The sequence below is a fragment of the Lepisosteus platostomus genome, chromosome 6 (assembly GCF_059453375.1).
Source record: "Lepisosteus platostomus isolate fLepPlt1 chromosome 6, fLepPlt1.hap1, whole genome shotgun sequence".
In the NCBI taxonomy this organism is placed as follows: Eukaryota; Metazoa; Chordata; class Actinopteri; order Semionotiformes; family Lepisosteidae; genus Lepisosteus; species Lepisosteus platostomus.
Window position 1 is genome coordinate 16,847,086 of NC_142616.1, and position 19,048 is coordinate 16,866,133.

The following is a 19,048-nucleotide window of genomic DNA, read 5'->3' on the forward strand; positions in this document are numbered from 1 at the left end:
TACCACGTGGAAAGCGTCACCAAAGCCGCACCCCTTTCCTACATAACACTCACATTCAGAGTTAAGTCCACAAATTTGCCCTAACTTTCGCTGGCGCTGCTGTCAGCCTGCCCCTGTTGCCGATGAAAGGCTCACACAGCGTCATGACAGTTGCAAAACAATGTTCCACACTCCGTAAGCAACAACTTCAGTGTTTCAAGTCACCCGATATGCCGAGAGTCAAAGGAGCGCAAAACCCCAAGCGTCAAAAGACAAGATGAGTTGATGGAAAGAGCATTGAATTGAGGAGCACAAAAGTTCAGCTCGTACAATAGGCAAGGAAGGTCTATTCGTGCGTCTTCATCGCACTTGAAAGGACTGCCTTGCAGACCAAGGGCAGCGGGCGGTAAGACATGATGCCGAGAGGCCTGAAGCGAGGGGGATTAGCTCAAATGGTAGAGCGCTCGCTTAGCATGCGAGAGGTAGCGGGATCGATGCCCGCATCCTCCAGGTGCGAGTCTGGAGCTCTGGGAGCCAGGTGCTCTCCTTTAGCCTCTGCGACTTCTGATAGGTTCTCCTCCACTCAACGTCCTTCAGCTGTCAAGCATTAAAGGGCCACGCCTCCTTCCCCACCTCAGTCTGCACCGAGTGCGTCTCCGGCATTTTCTCGTCCGATTTGGCAGCTTAGCAAATGAAAAGTATATCCGAGGGAAAACGGTGGTGAGAATACTCTCACGAATCCTTAGAAGACGTGCGTTTGATCAACGATTGCTTAACATTCACATTCGAGCCATCAAGCTCGTAGTTTTCCTTCAAATATTGAAAGCTGTCAGCGAGCACATCACGCTCTGCAGGACGGTGAAGTATTTGGAGTACTTCAACAGAAAGAAGAGCAGACAGCTCCACAAATATGCGAGGCGCAGAGAGCGCAAGGCGAGCCCCGCACACGTTTCGGTGGCTGAGAGAGGGCGGTTTTTGCTTCTGCATTTCTCAAGTAATGGCGCATGACGACAAGCGATCGCGGTGCTCATTTACCACATAGCGGTGAGGAGTTTTCAGGACGTGTTCTTTTGAACGAGCAACGAGGTTGCCGCCTTGGACAGCTGACTGCACGCTGGCATTGTGCCACGTGATGAGGATTGACCAGGCTCCTTCAGTCATCAGTCACCTTCCATCGTTTGCCGTAAGCAGACGCTGCGAGGTGATGTGGATATCAGGTCCCAGGAGTGTGGAAGAGGAGGAAAAGGGCTCGTCCGGGATTTGAACCCGGGACCTCTCGCACCCAAAGCGAGAATCATACGCCTAGACCAACGAGCCACAGCGACTCTTCCGCTTCTGTGTTGTCAGCGAGCTGGAGGACGGGGGGAGGCGTCATTCGCTCGTCCCGTCAGACCTTCATCAATAAGTCAAGAAAGCCGACTGCCTTGCAGGCGAAGGGCAGTGGATGGCGCCCGGTAAGAGGGGAACAAGCGGCACAAGGCGACGCCGAGGAGGAAGGGACAGCGAGGGGGATTAGCTCACATGGTAGAGCGCTCGCTTTGCATGCGAGAGGTAGCGGGATCGATGCCCGCATCCTCCAGGTGTACACTGAGCGCTCGGTGTGCCGAAAGGTGTCCTTTAACCCCTGATCACGCCTTGCGAGGAGAGTGTGGAGCGTTTAGCAGCCACGCCCCCTTTTCATCTTCTCTCTGGCTTAAGTGCGTCTCCGCCACTCTCTCTTGACACTTCATGGCAGCATGTCAGAGGTCCGAGTGATGTCTTTAATGGCTGAGTGAGGGCACGATGCTGAAGCAGAGAGGCCATTTCAGCCAGAGAGACTTGTGCTAGGTGAGCTGTGAAAGACAGACTCGCGACAGAAACAAAGCCCCAAAGTCTCGGTTGAGATCAAAAGGCAAATGCAACACCCAGCAGCGGGTGTCGCAAGATTAGGGAACAGGCGTCTGAAATCCCTGTGAGGCAAACTTTCCGGCCCGAGTGCCGCAGCTGGCCTCGTTGGCGTAGTAGGTAGCGCGTCAGTCTCATAATCTGAAGGTCGTGAGTTCGATCCTCACACGGGGCAGGGCCACTCGCTTTCTTGCTCTTCTCAGACACTTGCAGCAACTATTCGCTCAGAACCACGTCTGCGTGCCTACCACGTGGAAAGCGTCACCAAAGCCGCACCCCTTTCCTACATAACACTCACATTCAGAGTTAAGTCCACAAATTTGCCCTAACTTTCGCTGGCGCTGCTGTCAGCCTGCCCCTGTTGCCGATGAAAGGCTCACACAGCGTCATGACAGTTGCAAAACAATGTTCCACACTCCGTAAGCAACAACTTCAGTGTTTCAAGTCACCCGATATGCCGAGAGTCAAAGGAGCGCAAAACCCCAAGCGTCAAAAGACAAGATGAGTTGATGGAAAGAGCATTGAATTGAGGAGCACAAAAGTTCAGCTCGTACAATAGGCAAGGAAGGTCTATTCGTGCGTCTTCATCGCACTTGAAAGGACTGCCTTGCAGACCAAGGGCAGCGGGCGGTAAGACATGATGCCGAGAGGCCTGAAGCGAGGGGGATTAGCTCAAATGGTAGAGCGCTCGCTTAGCATGCGAGAGGTAGCGGGATCGATGCCCGCATCCTCCAGGTGCGAGTCTGGAGCTCTGGGAGCCAGGTGCTCTCCTTTAGCCTCTGCGACTTCTGATAGGTTCTCCTCCACTCAACGTCCTTCAGCTGTCAAGCATTAAAGGGCCACGCCTCCTTCCCCACCTCAGTCTGCACCGAGTGCGCCTCCGGCATTTTCTCGTCCGATTTGGCAGCTTAGCAAATGAAAAGTATATCCGAGTGAAAACGGTGGTGAGAATACTCTCACGAATCCTTAGAAGACGTGCGTTTGATCAACGATTGCTTAACATTCACATTCGAGCCATCAAGCTCGTAGTTTTCCTTCAAATATTGAAAGCTGTCAGCGAGCACATCACGCTCTGCAGGACGGTGAAGTATTTGGAGTATTTCAACAGAAAGAAGAGCAGACAGCTCCACAAATATGCGAGGCGCAGAGAGCGCAAGGCGAGCCCCGCACACGTTTCGGTGGCTGAGAGAGGGCGGTTTTTGCTTCTGCATTTCTCAAGTAATGGCGCATGACGACAAGCGATCGCGGTGCTCATTTACCACATAGCGGTGAGGAGTTTTCAGGACGTGTTCTTTTGAACGAGCAACGAGGTTGCCGCCTTGGACAGCTGACTGCACGCTGGCATTGTGCCACGTGATGAGGATTGACCAGGCTCCTTCAGTCATCAGTCACCTTCCATCGTTTGCCGTAAGCAGACGCTGCGAGGTGATGTGGATATCAGGTCCCAGGAGTGTGGAAGAGGAGGAAAAGGGCTCGTCCGGGATCTCTCGCACCCAAAGCGAGAATCATACGCCTAGACCAACGAGCCACAGCGACTCTTCCGCTTCTGTGTTGTCAGCGAGCTGGAGGACGGGGGGAGGCGTCATTCGCTCGTCCCGTCAGACCTTCATCAATAAGTCAAGAAAGCCGACTGCCTTGCAGGCGAAGGGCAGTGGACGGCGCCCGGTAAGAGGGGAACAAGCGGCACAAGGCGACGCCGAGGAGGAAGGAACAGCGAGGGGGATTAGCTCACATGGTAGAGCGCTCGCTTTGCATGCGAGAGGTAGCGGGATCGATGCCCGCATCCTCCAGGTGTACGCTGAGCGCTCGGTGTGCCGAAAGGTGTCCTTTAACCCCTGATCACGCCTTGCGAGGAGAGTGTGGAGCGTTTAGCAGCCACGCCCCCTTTTCATCTTCTCTCTGGCTTAAGTGCGTCTCCGCCACTCTCTCTTGACACTTCATGGCAGCATGTCAGAGGTCCGAGTGATGTCTTTAATGGCTGAGTGAGGGCACGATGCTGAAGCAGAGAGGCCATTTCAGCCAGAGAGACTTGTGCTAGGTGAGCTGTGAAAGACAGACTCGCGACAGAAACAAAGCCCCAAAGTCTCGGGTGAGATCAAAAGGCAAATGCAACACCCAGCAGCGGGTATCGCAAGATTAGGGAACAGGCGTCTGAAATCCCTGTGAGGCAAACTTTCCGGCCCGAGTGCCGCAGCTGGCCTCGTTGGCGTAGTAGGTAGCGCGTCAGTCTCATAATCTGAAGGTCGTGAGTTCGATCCTCACACGGGGCAGGGCCACTCGCTTTCTTGCTCTTCTCAGACACTTGCAGCAACTATTCGCTCAGAACCACGTCTGCGTGCCTACCACGTGGAAAGCGTCACCAAAGCCGCACCCCTTTCCTACATAACACTCACATTCAGAGTTAAGTCCACAAATTTGCCCTAACTTTCGCTGGCGCTGCTGTCAGCCTGCCCCTGTTGCCGATGAAAGGCTCACACAGCGTCATGACAGTTGCAAAACAATGTTCCACACTCCGTAAGCAACAACTTCAGTGTTTCAAGTCACCCGATATGCCGAGAGTCAAAGGAGCGCAAAACCCCAAGCGTCAAAAGACAAGATGAGTTGATGGAAAGAGCATTGAATTGAGGAGCACAAAAGTTCAGCTCGTACAATAGGCAAGGAAGGTCTATTCGTGCGTCTTCATCGCACTTGAAAGGACTGCCTTGCAGACCAAGGGCAGCGGGCGGTAAGACATGATGCCGAGAGGCCTGAAGCGAGGGGGATTAGCTCAAATGGTAGAGCGCTCGCTTAGCATGCGAGAGGTAGCGGGATCGATGCCCGCATCCTCCAGGTGCGAGTCTGGAGCTCTGGGAGCCAGGTGCTCTCCTTTAGCCTCTGCGACTTCTGATAGGTTCTCCTCCACTCAACGTCCTTCAGCTGTCAAGCATTAAAGGGCCACGCCTCCTTCCCCACCTCAGTCTGCACCGAGTGCGTCTCCGGCATTTTCTCGTCCGATTTGGCAGCTTAGCAAATGAAAAGTATATCCGAGTGAAAACGGTGGTGAGAATACTCTCACGAATCCTTAGAAGACGTGCGTTTGATCAACGATTGCTTAACATTCACATTCGAGCCATCAAGCTCGTAGTTTTCCTTCAAATATTGAAAGCTGTCAGCGAGCACATCACGCTCTGCAGGACGGTGAAGTATTTGGAGTACTTCAACAGAAAGAAGAGCAGACAGCTCCACAAATATGCGAGGCGCAGAGAGCGCAAGGCGAGCCCCGCACACGTTTCGGTGGCTGAGAGAGGGCGGTTTTTGCTTCTGCATTTCTCAAGTAATGGCGCATGACGACAAGCGATCGCGGTGCTCATTTACCACACAGCGGTGAGGAGTTTTCAGGATGTGTTCTTTTGAACGAGCAACGAGGTTGCCGCCTTGGACAGCTGACTGCACGCTGGCATTGTGCCACGTGATGAGGATTGACCAGGCTCCTTCAGTCATCAGTCACCTTCCATCGTTTGCCGTAAGCAGACGCTGCGAGGTGATGTGGATATCAGGTCCCAGGAGTGTGGAAGAGGAGGAAAAGGGCTCGTCCGGGATTTGAACCCGGGACCTCTCGCACCCAAAGCGAGAATCATACGCCTAGACCAACGAGCCACAGCGACTCTTCCGCTTCTGTGTTGTCAGCGAGCTGGAGGACGGGGGGAGGCGTCATTCGCTCGTCCCGTCAGACCTTCATCAATAAGTCAAGAAAGCCGACTGCCTTGCAGGCGAAGGGCAGTGGACGGCGCCCGGTAAGAGGGGAACAAGCGGCACAAGGCGACGCCGAGGAGGAAGGGACAGCGAAGGGGATTAGCTCACATGGTAGAGCGCGCGCTTTGCATGCGAGAGGTAGCGGGATCGATGCCCGCATCCTCCAGGTGTACGCTGAGCGCTCGGTGTGCCGAAAGGTGTCCTTTAACCCCTGATCACACCTTGCGAGGAGAGTGTGGAGCGTTTAGCAGCCACGCCCCCTTTTCATCTTCTCTCTGGCTTAAGTGCGTCTCCGCCACTCTCTCTTGACACTTCATGGCAGCATGTCAGAGGTCCGAGTGATGTCTTTAATGGCTGAGTGAGGGCACGATGCTGAAGCAGAGAGGCCATTTCAGCCAGAGAGACTTGTGCTAGGTGAGCTGTGAAAGACAGACTCGCGACAGAAACAAAGCCCCAAAGTCTCGGGTGAGATCAAAAGGCAAATGCAACACCCAGCAGCGGGTGTCGCAAGATTAGGGAACAGGCGTCTGAAATCCCTGTGAGGCAAACTTTCCGGCCCGAGTGCCGCAGCTGGCCTCGTTGGCGTAGTAGGTAGCGCGTCAGTCTCATAATCTGAAGGTCGTGAGTTCGATCCTCACACGGGGCAGGGCCACTCGCTTTCTTGCTCTTCTCAGACACTTGCAGCAACTATTCGCTCAGAACCACGTCTGCGTGCCTACCACGTGGAAAGCGTCACCAAAGCCGCACCCCTTTCCTACATAACACTCACATTCAGAGTTAAGTCCACAAATTTGCCCTAACTTTCGCTGGCGCTGCTGTCAGCCTGCCCCTGTTGCCGATGAAAGGCTCACACAGCGTCATGACAGTTGCAAAACAATGTTCCACACTCCGTAAGCAACAACTTCAGTGTTTCAAGTCACCCGATATGCCGAGAGTCAAAGGAGCGCAAAACCCCAAGCGTCAAAAGACAAGATGAGTTGATGGAAAGAGCATTGAATTGAGGAGCACAAAAGTTCAGCTCGTACAATAGGCAAGGAAGGTCTATTCGTGCGTCTTCATCGCACTTGAAAGGACTGCCTTGCAGACCAAGGGCAGCGGGCGGTAAGACATGATGCCGAGAGGCCTGAAGCGAGGGGGATTAGCTCAAATGGTAGAGCGCTCGCTTAGCATGCGAGAGGTAGCGGGATCGATGCCCGCATCCTCCAGGTGCGAGTCTGGAGCTCTGGGAGCCAGGTGCTCTCCTTTAGCCTCTGCGACTTCTGATAGGTTCTCCTCCACTCAACGTCCTTCAGCTGTCAAGCATTAAAGGGCCACGCCTCCTTCCCCACCTCAGTCTGCACCGAGTGCGTCTCCGGCATTTTCTCGTCCGATTTGGCAGCTTAGCAAATGAAAAGTATATCCGAGTGAAAACGGTGGTGAGAATACTCTCACGAATCCTTAGAAGACGTGCGTTTGATCAACGATTGCTTAACATTCACATTCGAGCCATCAAGCTCGTAGTTTTCCTTCAAATATTGAAAGCTGTCAGCGAGCACATCACGCTCTGCAGGACGGTGAAGTATTTGGAGTACTTCAACAGAAAGAAGAGCAGACAGCTCCACAAATATGCGAGGCGCAGAGAGCGCAAGGCGAGCCCCGCACACGTTTCGGTGGCTGAGAGAGGGCGGTTTTTGCTTCTGCATTTCTCAAGTAATGGCGCATGACGACAAGCGATCGCGGTGCTCATTTACCACATAGCGGTGAGGAGTTTTCAGGACGTGTTCTTTTGAACGAGCAACGAGGTTGCCGCCTTGGACAGCTGACTGCACGCTGGCATTGTGCCACGTGATGAGGATTGACCAGGCTCCTTCAGTCATCAGTCACCTTCCATCGTTTGCCGTAAGCAGACGCTGCGAGGTGATGTGGATATCAGGTCCCAGGAGTGTGGAAGAGGAGGAAAAGGGCTCGTCCGGGATTTGAACCCGGGACCTCTCGCACCCAAAGCGAGAATCATACGCCTAGACCAACGAGCCACAGCGACTCTTCCGCTTCTGTGTTGTCAGCGAGCTGGAGGACGGGGGGAGGCGTCATTCGCTCGTCCCGTCAGACCTTCATCAATAAGTCAAGAAAGCCGACTGCCTTGCAGGCGAAGGGCAGTGGATGGCGCCCGGTAAGAGGGGAACAAGCGGCACAAGGCGACGCCGAGGAGGAAGGGACAGCGAGGGGGATTAGCTCACATGGTAGAGCGCTCGCTTTGCATGCGAGAGGTAGCGGGATCGATGCCCGCATCCTCCAGGTGTACGCTGAGCGCTCGGTGTGCCGAAAGGTGTCCTTTAACCCCTGATCACACCTTGCGAGGAGAGTGTGGAGCGTTTAGCAGCCACGCCCCCTTTTCATCTTCTCTCTGGCTTAAGTGCGTCTCCGCCACTCTCTCTTGACACTTCATGGCAGCATGTCAGAGGTCCGAGTGATGTCTTTAATGGCTGAGTGAGGGCACGATGCTGAAGCAGAGAGGCCATTTCAGCCAGAGAGACTTGTGCTAGGTGAGCTGTGAAAGACAGACTCGCGACAGAAACAAAGCCCCAAAGTCTCGGGTGAGATCAAAAGGCAAATGCAACACCCAGCAGCGGGTGTCGCAAGATTAGGGAACAGGCGTCTGAAATCCCTGTGAGGCAAACTTTCCGGCCCGAGTGCCGCAGCTGGCCTCGTTGGCGTAGTAGGTAGCGCGTCAGTCTCATAATCTGAAGGTCGTGAGTTCGATCCTCACACGGGGCAGGGCCACTCGCTTTCTTGCTCTTCTCAGACACTTGCAGCAACTATTCGCTCAGAAACACGTCTGCGTGCCTACCACGTGGAAAGCGTCACCAAAGCCGCACCCCTTTCCTACATAACACTCACATTCAGAGTTAAGTCCACAAATTTGCCCTAACTTTCGCTGGCGCTGCTGTCAGCCTGCCCCTGTTGCCGATGAAAGGCTCACACAGCGTCATGACAGTTGCAAAACAATGTTCCACACTCCGTAAGCAACAACTTCAGTGTTTCAAGTCACCCGATATGCCGAGAGTCAAAGGAGCGCAAAACCCCAAGCGTCAAAAGACAAGATGAGTTGATGGAAAGAGCATTGAATTGAGGAGCACAAAAGTTCAGCTCGTACAATAGGCAAGGAAGGTCTATTCGTGCGTCTTCATCGCACTTGAAAGGACTGCCTTGCAGACCAAGGGCAGCGGGCGGTAAGACATGATGCCGAGAAGCCTGAAGCGAGGGGGATTAGCTCAAATGGTAGAGCGCTCGCTTAGCATGGTGGGATCGATGCCCGCATCCTCCAGGTGCGAGTCTGGAGCTCTGGGAGCCAGGTGCTCTCCTTTAGCCTCTGCGACTTCTGATAGGTTCTCCTCCACTCAACGTCCTTCAGCTGTCAAGCATTAAAGGGCCACGCCTCCTTCCCCACCTCAGTCTGCACCGAGTGCGCCTCCGGCATTTTCTCGTCCGATTTGGCAGCTTAGCAAATGAAAAGTATATCCGAGTGAAAACGGTGGTGAGAATACTCTCACGAATCCTTAGAAGACGTGCGTTTGATCAACGATTGCTTAACATTCACATTCGAGCCATCAAGCTCGTAGTTTTCCTTCAAATATTGAAAGCTGTCAGCGAGCACATCACGCTCTGCAGGACGGTGAAGTATTTGGAGTATTTCAACAGAAAGAAGAGCAGACAGCTCCACAAATATGCGAGGCGCAGAGAGCGCAAGGCGAGCCCCGCACACGTTTCGGTGGCTGAGAGAGGGCGGTTTTTGCTTCTGCATTTCTCAAGTAATGGCGCATGACGACAAGCGATCGCGGTGCTCATTTACCACATAGCGGTGAGGAGTTTTCAGGACGTGTTCTTTTGAACGAGCAACGAGGTTGCCGCCTTGGACAGCTGACTGCACGCTGGCATTGTGCCACGTGATGAGGATTGACCAGGCTCCTTCAGTCATCAGTCACCTTCCATCGTTTGCCGTAAGCAGACGCTGCGAGGTGATGTGGATATCAGGTCCCAGGAGTGTGGAAGAGGAGGAAAAGGGCTCGTCCGGGATCTCTCGCACCCAAAGCGAGAATCATACGCCTAGACCAACGAGCCACAGCGACTCTTCCGCTTCTGTGTTGTCAGCGAGCTGGAGGACGGGGGGAGGCGTCATTCGCTCGTCCCGTCAGACCTTCATCAATAAGTCAAGAAAGCCGACTGCCTTGCAGGCGAAGGGCAGTGGACGGCGCCCGGTAAGAGGGGAACAAGCGGCACAAGGCGACGCCGAGGAGGAAGGAACAGCGAGGGGGATTAGCTCACATGGTAGAGCGCTCGCTTTGCATGCGAGAGGTAGCGGGATCGATGCCCGCATCCTCCAGGTGTACGCTGAGCGCTCGGTGTGCCGAAAGGTGTCCTTTAACCCCTGATCACGCCTTGCGAGGAGAGTGTGGAGCGTTTAGCAGCCACGCCCCCTTTTCATCTTCTCTCTGGCTTAAGTGCGTCTCCGCCACTCTCTCTTGACACTTCATGGCAGCATGTCAGAGGTCCGAGTGATGTCTTTAATGGCTGAGTGAGGGCACGATGCTGAAGCAGAGAGGCCATTTCAGCCAGAGAGACTTGTGCTAGGTGAGCTGTGAAAGACAGACTCGCGACAGAAACAAAGCCCCAAAGTCTCGGGTGAGATCAAAAGGCAAATGCAACACCCAGCAGCGGGTATCGCAAGATTAGGGAACAGGCGTCTGAAATCCCTGTGAGGCAAACTTTCCGGCCCGAGTGCCGCAGCTGGCCTCGTTGGCGTAGTAGGTAGCGCGTCAGTCTCATAATCTGAAGGTCGTGAGTTCGATCCTCACACGGGGCAGGGCCACTCGCTTTCTTGCTCTTCTCAGACACTTGCAGCAACTATTCGCTCAGAACCACGTCTGCGTGCCTACCACGTGGAAAGCGTCACCAAAGCCGCACCCCTTTCCTACATAACACTCACATTCAGAGTTAAGTCCACAAATTTGCCCTAACTTTCGCTGGCGCTGCTGTCAGCCTGCCCCTGTTGCCGATGAAAGGCTCACACAGCGTCATGACAGTTGCAAAACAATGTTCCACACTCCGTAAGCAACAACTTCAGTGTTTCAAGTCACCCGATATGCCGAGAGTCAAAGGAGCGCAAAACCCCAAGCGTCAAAAGACAAGATGAGTTGATGGAAAGAGCATTGAATTGAGGAGCACAAAAGTTCAGCTCGTACAATAGGCAAGGAAGGTCTATTCGTGCGTCTTCATCGCACTTGAAAGGACTGCCTTGCAGACCAAGGGCAGCGGGCGGTAAGACATGATGCCGAGAGGCCTGAAGCGAGGGGGATTAGCTCAAATGGTAGAGCGCTCGCTTAGCATGCGAGAGGTAGCGGGATCGATGCCCGCATCCTCCAGGTGCGAGTCTGGAGCTCTGGGAGCCAGGTGCTCTCCTTTAGCCTCTGCGACTTCTGATAGGTTCTCCTCCACTCAACGTCCTTCAGCTGTCAAGCATTAAAGGGCCACGCCTCCTTCCCCACCTCAGTCTGCACCGAGTGCGTCTCCGGCATTTTCTCGTCCGATTTGGCAGCTTAGCAAATGAAAAGTATATCCGAGTGAAAACGGTGGTGAGAATACTCTCACGAATCCTTAGAAGACGTGCGTTTGATCAACGATTGCTTAACATTCACATTCGAGCCATCAAGCTCGTAGTTTTCCTTCAAATATTGAAAGCTGTCAGCGAGCACATCACGCTCTGCAGGACGGTGAAGTATTTGGAGTATTTCAACAGAAAGAAGAGCAGACAGCTCCACAAATATGCGAGGCGCAGAGAGCGCAAGGCGAGCCCCGCACACGTTTCGGTGGCTGAGAGAGGGCGGTTTTTGCTTCTGCATTTCTCAAGTAATGGCGCATGACGACAAGCGATCGCGGTGCTCATTTACCACACAGCGGTGAGGAGTTTTCAGGACGTGTTCTTTTGAACGAGCAACGAGGTTGCCGCCTTGGACAGCTGACTGCACGCTGGCATTGTGCCACGTGATGAGGATTGACCAGGCTCCTTCAGTCATCAGTCACCTTCCATCGTTTGCCGTAAGCAGACGCTGCGAGGTGATGTGGATATCAGGTCCCAGGAGTGTGGAAGAGGAGGAAAAGGGCTCGTCCGGGATTTGAACCCGGGACCTCTCGCACCCAAAGCGAGAATCATACGCCTAGACCAACGAGCCACAGCGACTCTTCCGCTTCTGTGTTGTCAGCGAGCTGGAGGACGGGGGGAGGCGTCATTCGCTCGTCCCGTCAGACCTTCATCAATAAGTCAAGAAAGCCGACTGCCTTGCAGGCGAAGGGCAGTGGACGGCGCCCGGTAAGAGGGGAACAAGCGGCACAAGGCGACGCCGAGGAGGAAGGGACAGCGAAGGGGATTAGCTCACATGGTAGAGCGCGCGCTTTGCATGCGAGAGGTAGCGGGATCGATGCCCGCATCCTCCAGGTGTACGCTGAGCGCTCGGTGTGCCGAAAGGTGTCCTTTAACCCCTGATCACGCCTTGCGAGGAGAGTGTGGAGCGTTTAGCAGCCACGCCCCCTTTTCATCTTCTCTCTGGCTTAAGTGCGTCTCCGCCACTCTCTCTTGACACTTCATGGCAGCATGTCAGAGGTCCGAGTGATGTCTTTAATGGCTGAGTGAGGGCACGATGCTGAAGCAGAGAGGCCATTTCAGCCAGAGAGACTTGTGCTAGGTGAGCTGTGAAAGACAGACTCGCGACAGAAACAAAGCCCCAAAGTCTCGGGTGAGATCAAAAGGCAAATGCAACACCCAGCAGCGGGTGTCGCAAGATTAGGGAACAGGCGTCTGAAATCCCTGTGAGGCAAACTTTCCGGCCCGAGTGCCGCAGCTGGCCTCGTTGGCGTAGTAGGTAGCGCGTCAGTCTCATAATCTGAAGGTCGTGAGTTCGATCCTCACACGGGGCAGGGCCACTCGCTTTCTTGCTCTTCTCAGACACTTGCAGCAACTATTCGCTCAGAACCACGTCTGCGTGCCTACCACGTGGAAAGCGTCACCAAAGCCGCACCCCTTTCCTACATAACACTCACATTCAGAGTTAAGTCCACAAATTTGCCCTAACTTTCGCTGGCGCTGCTGTCAGCCTGCCCCTGTTGCCGATGAAAGGCTCACACAGCGTCATGACAGTTGCAAAACAATGTTCCACACTCCGTAAGCAACAACTTCAGTGTTTCAAGTCACCCGATATGCCGAGAGTCAAAGGAGCGCAAAACCCCAAGCGTCAAAAGACAAGATGAGTTGATGGAAAGAGCATTGAATTGAGGAGCACAAAAGTTCAGCTCGTACAATAGGCAAGGAAGGTCTATTCGTGCGTCTTCATCGCACTTGAAAGGACTGCCTTGCAGACCAAGGGCAGCGGGCGGTAAGACATGATGCCGAGAGGCCTGAAGCGAGGGGGATTAGCTCAAATGGTAGAGCGCTCGCTTAGCATGCGAGAGGTAGCGGGATCGATGCCCGCATCCTCCAGGTGCGAGTCTGGAGCTCTGGGAGCCAGGTGCTCTCCTTTAGCCTCTGCGACTTCTGATAGGTTCTCCTCCACTCAACGTCCTTCAGCTGTCAAGCATTAAAGGGCCACGCCTCCTTCCCCACCTCAGTCTGCACCGAGTGCGTCTCCGGCATTTTCTCGTCCGATTTGGCAGCTTAGCAAATGAAAAGTATATCCGAGTGAAAACGGTGGTGAGAATACTCTCACGAATCCTTAGAAGACGTGCGTTTGATCAACGATTGCTTAACATTCACATTCGAGCCATCAAGCTCGTAGTTTTCCTTCAAATATTGAAAGCTGTCAGCGAGCACATCACGCTCTGCAGGACGGTGAAGTATTTGGAGTATTTCAACAGAAAGAAGAGCAGACAGCTCCACAAATATGCGAGGCGCAGAGAGCGCAAGGCGAGCCCCGCACACGTTTCGGTGGCTGAGAGAGGGCGGTTTTTGCTTCTGCATTTCTCAAGTAATGGCGCATGACGACAAGCGATCGCGGTGCTCATTTACCACACAGCGGTGAGGAGTTTTCAGGACGTGTTCTTTTGAACGAGCAACGAGGTTGCCGCCTTGGACAGCTGACTGCACGCTGGCATTGTGCCACGTGATGAGGATTGACCAGGCTCCTTCAGTCATCAGTCACCTTCCATCGTTTGCCGTAAGCAGACGCTGCGAGGTGATGTGGATATCAGGTCCCAGGAGTGTGGAAGAGGAGGAAAAGGGCTCGTCCGGGATTTGAACCCGGGACCTCTCGCACCCAAAGCGAGAATCATACGCCTAGACCAACGAGCCACAGCGACTCTTCCGCTTCTGTGTTGTCAGCGAGCTGGAGGACGGGGGGAGGCGTCATTCGCTCGTCCCGTCAGACCTTCATCAATAAGTCAAGAAAGCCGACTGCCTTGCAGGCGAAGGGCAGTGGACGGCGCCCGGTAAGAGGGGAACAAGCGGCACAAGGCGACGCCGAGGAGGAAGGGACAGCGAAGGGGATTAGCTCACATGGTAGAGCGCGCGCTTTGCATGCGAGAGGTAGCGGGATCGATGCCCGCATCCTCCAGGTGTACGCTGAGCGCTCGGTGTGCCGAAAGGTGTCCTTTAACCCCTGATCACACCTTGCGAGGAGAGTGTGGAGCGTTTAGCAGCCACGCCCCCTTTTCATCTTCTCTCTGGCTTAAGTGCGTCTCCGCCACTCTCTCTTGACACTTCATGGCAGCATGTCAGAGGTCCGAGTGATGTCTTTAATGGCTGAGTGAGGGCACGATGCTGAAGCAGAGAGGCCATTTCAGCCAGAGAGACTTGTGCTAGGTGAGCTGTGAAAGACAGACTCGCGACAGAAACAAAGCCCCAAAGTCTCGGGTGAGATCAAAAGGCAAATGCAACACCCAGCAGCGGGTGTCGCAAGATTAGGGAACAGGCGTCTGAAATCCCTGTGAGGCAAACTTTCCGGCCCGAGTGCCGCAGCTGGCCTCGTTGGCGTAGTAGGTAGCGCGTCAGTCTCATAATCTGAAGGTCGTGAGTTCGATCCTCACACGGGGCAGGGCCACTCGCTTTCTTGCTCTTCTCAGACACTTGCAGCAACTATTCGCTCAGAACCACGTCTGCGTGCCTACCACGTGGAAAGCGTCACCAAAGCCGCACCCCTTTCCTACATAACACTCACATTCAGAGTTAAGTCCACAAATTTGCCCTAACTTTCGCTGGCGCTGCTGTCAGCCTGCCCCTGTTGCCGATGAAAGGCTCACACAGCGTCATGACAGTTGCAAAACAATGTTCCACACTCCGTAAGCAACAACTTCAGTGTTTCAAGTCACCCGATATGCCGAGAGTCAAAGGAGCGCAAAACCCCAAGCGTCAAAAGACAAGATGAGTTGATGGAAAGAGCATTGAATTGAGGAGCACAAAAGTTCAGCTCGTACAATAGGCAAGGAAGGTCTATTCGTGCGTCTTCATCGCACTTGAAAGGACTGCCTTGCAGACCAAGGGCAGCGGGCGGTAAGACATGATGCCGAGAGGCCTGAAGCGAGGGGGATTAGCTCAAATGGTAGAGCGCTCGCTTAGCATGCGAGAGGTAGCGGGATCGATGCCCGCATCCTCCAGGTGCGAGTCTGGAGCTCTGGGAGCCAGGTGCTCTCCTTTAGCCTCTGCGACTTCTGATAGGTTCTCCTCCACTCAACGTCCTTCAGCTGTCAAGCATTAAAGGGCCACGCCTCCTTCCCCACCTCAGTCTGCACCGAGTGCGTCTCCGGCATTTTCTCGTCCGATTTGGCAGCTTAGCAAATGAAAAGTATATCCGAGTGAAAACGGTGGTGAGAATACTCTCACGAATCCTTAGAAGACGTGCGTTTGATCAACGATTGCTTAACATTCACATTCGAGCCATCAAGCTCGTAGTTTTCCTTCAAATATTGAAAGCTGTCAGCGAGCACATCACGCTCTGCAGGACGGTGAAGTATTTTGAGTACTTCAACAGAAAGAAGAGCAGACAAGTCTCAAGTCATCTAAACATGGTGAATATGACCAATTAGAGGATGACCAGTGGCTTTACAGACTTGACTGAACTGCTGAATGAGCTGAATGTCCAGCTTAAGGGACAAAATAAAAATGTCATCAGCACTATCAGCAGTGTCAACACATTCAAAACAAATCACAAGTGTTCTCAAGTAATGCTCACATTAAGGTAGGATATTCTTTTTTCTAAAATGGGGAGCACTACTTGTTCACTGTAACATGAGTAGCTTCCTTTTTCCCCTGCTTTAAGGGCTATAGAAGGAGCTTGAATGGAGCTTGCAAAAGCTATTGTAGCATCCTGTTTATCCATAGGTTGACCAGCAAGGAGCAAGGAGCCTCTGCAAGTGCTGGAATGCCTCCTTTATCACCTGCACCTATCTTTCATGGTTGGGCCAAAGTCGAACCAGGGGCCGATCTAAGAAGCCACCTTCTCACTGTCTAATCAAAAACATGTTCATTTTATGTTAAGCTTCATATAGTTTTATTTGAATGAGTTGTAGATTTTTTGATTCAATCTTCATTCCACACCTTTTCCCAGCAACTATTTAAACCCTCTGCTCACTGCTACCAGCGCTCAGTATTAGGATTTCATCCACCTCCTGAGTTTGCCTCGCCCTCCTTTCCTGAAACCACCTCTACCCTCTACCCTCTACCCCTTCTGGATCCCCTCACCCACGACTCTTTGGCTTTGGAGTTCTCTCTACCAGTCTCTCATCTTGCCCTTCTCGGATTTGTTTGCCTGACTCTGTTCTGACTACCTGGATTCGACCTCGCTTGGATTTATCGACCACTCTTCTTGGCTTGTAACGGCCAAAACGTTGTGTTTTCTTTCTTCTCTTTTCAGCACGGAATACACCTTTTACTTGTTCCTTTGCAGCCTCCCACCTGAACGGCTTTACTTAATTATGTCTGTTTTAAAGTTTTTACGTGTACCACTGGTCAAATTCTTGCAAAGTAAAATTACACTTACAGTACTATACCTACTGTACATATTCAATACCACTAAACTACATATCAGTGCTGAGCTCTCCCAAAATGGACATACGTGGTTTGTGTGACTAAGTATATCCGTCAAATATAACGTGCTATACAATACTGACAGAGGTTACTGATCCATGTTCTGAAAACCTTTTTCTCTAGGGCAGGAGTGAATATATTCTGCGCTTCCACTGAAAGGACGTGCTCCTTTTCCTCCGCTAGAATGCACCTCTTGTTTACCACTCAATAACCTACAGAAGGTGTCACTGGAGGGTCTTGGGTCGTATGGTTTTTCTTCCGATCTGCATGGTCACATTAAACAATTGACCTAATCATTTTCTTTGTTATGCCTATATTACACCGGATGTTTCTCAGTGTCTTTTACAGTTGATTACCAAAAGGATTTACTCTGCTAAAAATAGTTATAAAACACCCCAGAACCAGGCCTAATTAGACCACGTAAACATATGTATGCTAGAACCCAGATAGAATAGAAAGCAGAAGATGTTATGAACTGAATGTGAACCCCTAGTTATAAATCAAGGCACTTTGTAAAATATTGGTGAACTCTCTGGGAAGGTCCAGTGGCTCTGCAGTGTACAAAACACACAGCTTACTACATGTGTGTCAGGGTGATTATAGACCAGAAGACGACTTTGAAACGATAACAGCGGCTTTAATTTTTAATCGTTCTCCTGATTTTCTTGCCTACAGCTGATGTGACTCTGGACCCTGATACGGCACACCCAGACCTCACCTCTGTGGACGGAAAGAGAGTGAGACGAGGAGAGCAACAGAATCTCCCTGACAATAGAAGGAGATTTGATTTCTGGCCTTGCATCTTGAGCAAGGAGGGCTTCACCTCAGGGAGACACTACTGGGTGTTGGAGGTGAATGACTGGTGGATAATAGGAGTCACCACGCAGTCTGCCAGGAGGAAAGGGTGGTTCCTCTTCACTCCTCAGAATGGTTATGTCACGTAGACGTGAGTCCGGGCGAACAAACAAAGCCAAATTCCAAACTGGGAATCCAAATGGGAGAGTAGAGTCCAAAGCCAGGAGATCCACCCAGGGGTTAAAAGCACGAGCCGGGTTGTGACCGGCGGGGCAGGGGTTCAGGAACAGAAAGTTAAAACCATAACGGAGCCAGACGCAGCAGGACCCCGGGGTCTCATGATGTGGAAATCAATGAGGAACCAGGAGTGAGGTCCGTGTCTGGCTTTTAAGGGGGAGCGGGATTAGGGAACAGGTGCAGAGAATGGGGGAGAACAAGGAAGGGCTGGAGCGCCCTTAAGAGGAGGGGTTAGCGATCGTTACAGGTTACTGGTGTCTGTGTTCTAACTCCTCTTGTTTTAAAGCACTCACTGACCCCCGAACTGCCCTCCCACAGCACCTGCTGCCCAGGACGGTGGGGGTATGTCTGGATATTGAGAAAAGGGAGGTTTCCTTCTACAGAGAGGAGCCTTGGGCCCCCATCTACACTTTTACTGGAATGGACTCCATTATGGGGGAGAAGATCTATCCAGTCTTCTGCACCACTGACTGAATGAAAGACCTTGTGCTGCTGCCTCCTCTCAGCTGCGAAATATCTGATTGGTTTAACCTGGCAGACAGCAGTTAGAATTGATGTGGGGAAGAGCAGAAAACACCCTTTTGGAGTTTCAGCCTTTATTGAGCTCCATAAAGACAGCTCATATCAATACAGTCTTAGGACTTCCCCGCAGAACAGGAGGACTGTTAGGGGTTTCCCAGCTCTTTTATACATTGCAGCTTCAGACCGGTTTGTTTCATCCCCAGGTTAACGTCCTATTCTATGAAGCTGATCGCTTTTCTTTAGTGAATTTGTTAGGAACAAACCAATTAGGGTTGTTTTTACTAAATCAGTTCTTATCTCATTTCCACTACTTTACGTCTTTTGGTGGCAGATACTGGCTGTACACAGTTAACATCCATCTGTCCATTTTCTAACTGATTCATAGACTTCAGGGTCATGTGGGAAACAGTGCCTATTCCAGCAGACAATGTGTTCAAGGCAGAATACACCCTGGACAGGATACCAGTTCATTGCAGAACACACAGATCCAAACATGTACACGCTGACTCCAAACCCAGAAGCCAATACCCACCAGTATGTCTTTGGTCAGTGGGAGGAAACTGAAGCACCCAGAGGAAACCCACCTGAACACAGAGACAACATACAAACTACACACAGATAGCACCCAAGAACTGAACTCAGGGCCCCAGAGCTGATCCTATTCATGTGTTGAGAAGCACCTATTAGTTGAATTCTTTATTTTGTTCTGTTTCTTCTCCCAAAACGCATGTTTGTTGTCTTCCTACAAGCCAAGATAATGGTACTATATATGTAAAATTCCATTATGACTGAGAATTATGTTGTACAGGTGTCAGCAAATTCATTGTGCATTGCAGGGGAATATTAGTTTTTGAT

The 19,048-nt window shown here is 52.2% G+C and overlaps 23 non-coding genes across 23 annotated transcripts; 18 read left to right on the forward strand and 5 right to left on the reverse strand.

The window, feature by feature from the left end:
- The first annotated feature begins 416 nt into the window (after positions 1 to 416).
- On the forward strand, positions 417 to 489 carry trnaa-agc (transfer RNA alanine (anticodon AGC)). Its single transcript has one exon. It is a non-coding gene; the product is annotated as a tRNA-Ala (tRNA).
- A 735-nt stretch (positions 490 to 1,224) lies between these two features.
- trnap-ugg (transfer RNA proline (anticodon UGG)) lies at positions 1,225 to 1,296 on the reverse strand. Its single transcript has one exon. It is a non-coding gene; the product is annotated as a tRNA-Pro (tRNA).
- Positions 1,297 to 1,485: 189 nt separating this feature from the next.
- trnaa-ugc (transfer RNA alanine (anticodon UGC)) lies at positions 1,486 to 1,558 on the forward strand. Its single transcript has one exon. It is a non-coding gene; the product is annotated as a tRNA-Ala (tRNA).
- Positions 1,559 to 1,965: 407 nt separating this feature from the next.
- On the forward strand, positions 1,966 to 2,038 carry trnam-cau (transfer RNA methionine (anticodon CAU)). The gene has a single exon. It is a non-coding gene; the product is annotated as a tRNA-Met (tRNA).
- A 486-nt stretch (positions 2,039 to 2,524) lies between these two features.
- On the forward strand, positions 2,525 to 2,597 carry trnaa-agc (transfer RNA alanine (anticodon AGC)). The gene has a single exon. It is a non-coding gene; the product is annotated as a tRNA-Ala (tRNA).
- Positions 2,598 to 3,580: 983 nt separating this feature from the next.
- Positions 3,581 to 3,653, forward strand: trnaa-ugc (transfer RNA alanine (anticodon UGC)). Its single transcript has one exon. It is a non-coding gene; the product is annotated as a tRNA-Ala (tRNA).
- A 407-nt stretch (positions 3,654 to 4,060) lies between these two features.
- Positions 4,061 to 4,133, forward strand: trnam-cau (transfer RNA methionine (anticodon CAU)). The gene has a single exon. It is a non-coding gene; the product is annotated as a tRNA-Met (tRNA).
- A 486-nt stretch (positions 4,134 to 4,619) lies between these two features.
- trnaa-agc (transfer RNA alanine (anticodon AGC)) lies at positions 4,620 to 4,692 on the forward strand. Its single transcript has one exon. It is a non-coding gene; the product is annotated as a tRNA-Ala (tRNA).
- A 735-nt stretch (positions 4,693 to 5,427) lies between these two features.
- Positions 5,428 to 5,499, reverse strand: trnap-ugg (transfer RNA proline (anticodon UGG)). The gene has a single exon. It is a non-coding gene; the product is annotated as a tRNA-Pro (tRNA).
- A 669-nt stretch (positions 5,500 to 6,168) lies between these two features.
- trnam-cau (transfer RNA methionine (anticodon CAU)) lies at positions 6,169 to 6,241 on the forward strand. The gene has a single exon. It is a non-coding gene; the product is annotated as a tRNA-Met (tRNA).
- A 486-nt stretch (positions 6,242 to 6,727) lies between these two features.
- Positions 6,728 to 6,800, forward strand: trnaa-agc (transfer RNA alanine (anticodon AGC)). Its single transcript has one exon. It is a non-coding gene; the product is annotated as a tRNA-Ala (tRNA).
- A 735-nt stretch (positions 6,801 to 7,535) lies between these two features.
- trnap-ugg (transfer RNA proline (anticodon UGG)) lies at positions 7,536 to 7,607 on the reverse strand. The gene has a single exon. It is a non-coding gene; the product is annotated as a tRNA-Pro (tRNA).
- Positions 7,608 to 7,796: 189 nt separating this feature from the next.
- trnaa-ugc (transfer RNA alanine (anticodon UGC)) lies at positions 7,797 to 7,869 on the forward strand. Its single transcript has one exon. It is a non-coding gene; the product is annotated as a tRNA-Ala (tRNA).
- A 407-nt stretch (positions 7,870 to 8,276) lies between these two features.
- trnam-cau (transfer RNA methionine (anticodon CAU)) lies at positions 8,277 to 8,349 on the forward strand. Its single transcript has one exon. It is a non-coding gene; the product is annotated as a tRNA-Met (tRNA).
- Positions 8,350 to 9,882: 1,533 nt separating this feature from the next.
- Positions 9,883 to 9,955, forward strand: trnaa-ugc (transfer RNA alanine (anticodon UGC)). The gene has a single exon. It is a non-coding gene; the product is annotated as a tRNA-Ala (tRNA).
- A 407-nt stretch (positions 9,956 to 10,362) lies between these two features.
- Positions 10,363 to 10,435, forward strand: trnam-cau (transfer RNA methionine (anticodon CAU)). The gene has a single exon. It is a non-coding gene; the product is annotated as a tRNA-Met (tRNA).
- Positions 10,436 to 10,921: 486 nt separating this feature from the next.
- Positions 10,922 to 10,994, forward strand: trnaa-agc (transfer RNA alanine (anticodon AGC)). The gene has a single exon. It is a non-coding gene; the product is annotated as a tRNA-Ala (tRNA).
- A 735-nt stretch (positions 10,995 to 11,729) lies between these two features.
- On the reverse strand, positions 11,730 to 11,801 carry trnap-ugg (transfer RNA proline (anticodon UGG)). Its single transcript has one exon. It is a non-coding gene; the product is annotated as a tRNA-Pro (tRNA).
- Positions 11,802 to 12,470: 669 nt separating this feature from the next.
- trnam-cau (transfer RNA methionine (anticodon CAU)) lies at positions 12,471 to 12,543 on the forward strand. The gene has a single exon. It is a non-coding gene; the product is annotated as a tRNA-Met (tRNA).
- A 486-nt stretch (positions 12,544 to 13,029) lies between these two features.
- Positions 13,030 to 13,102, forward strand: trnaa-agc (transfer RNA alanine (anticodon AGC)). Its single transcript has one exon. It is a non-coding gene; the product is annotated as a tRNA-Ala (tRNA).
- A 735-nt stretch (positions 13,103 to 13,837) lies between these two features.
- Positions 13,838 to 13,909, reverse strand: trnap-ugg (transfer RNA proline (anticodon UGG)). Its single transcript has one exon. It is a non-coding gene; the product is annotated as a tRNA-Pro (tRNA).
- Positions 13,910 to 14,578: 669 nt separating this feature from the next.
- Positions 14,579 to 14,651, forward strand: trnam-cau (transfer RNA methionine (anticodon CAU)). The gene has a single exon. It is a non-coding gene; the product is annotated as a tRNA-Met (tRNA).
- Positions 14,652 to 15,137: 486 nt separating this feature from the next.
- On the forward strand, positions 15,138 to 15,210 carry trnaa-agc (transfer RNA alanine (anticodon AGC)). The gene has a single exon. It is a non-coding gene; the product is annotated as a tRNA-Ala (tRNA).
- The last annotated feature ends 3,838 nt before the right edge of the window (positions 15,211 to 19,048 follow it).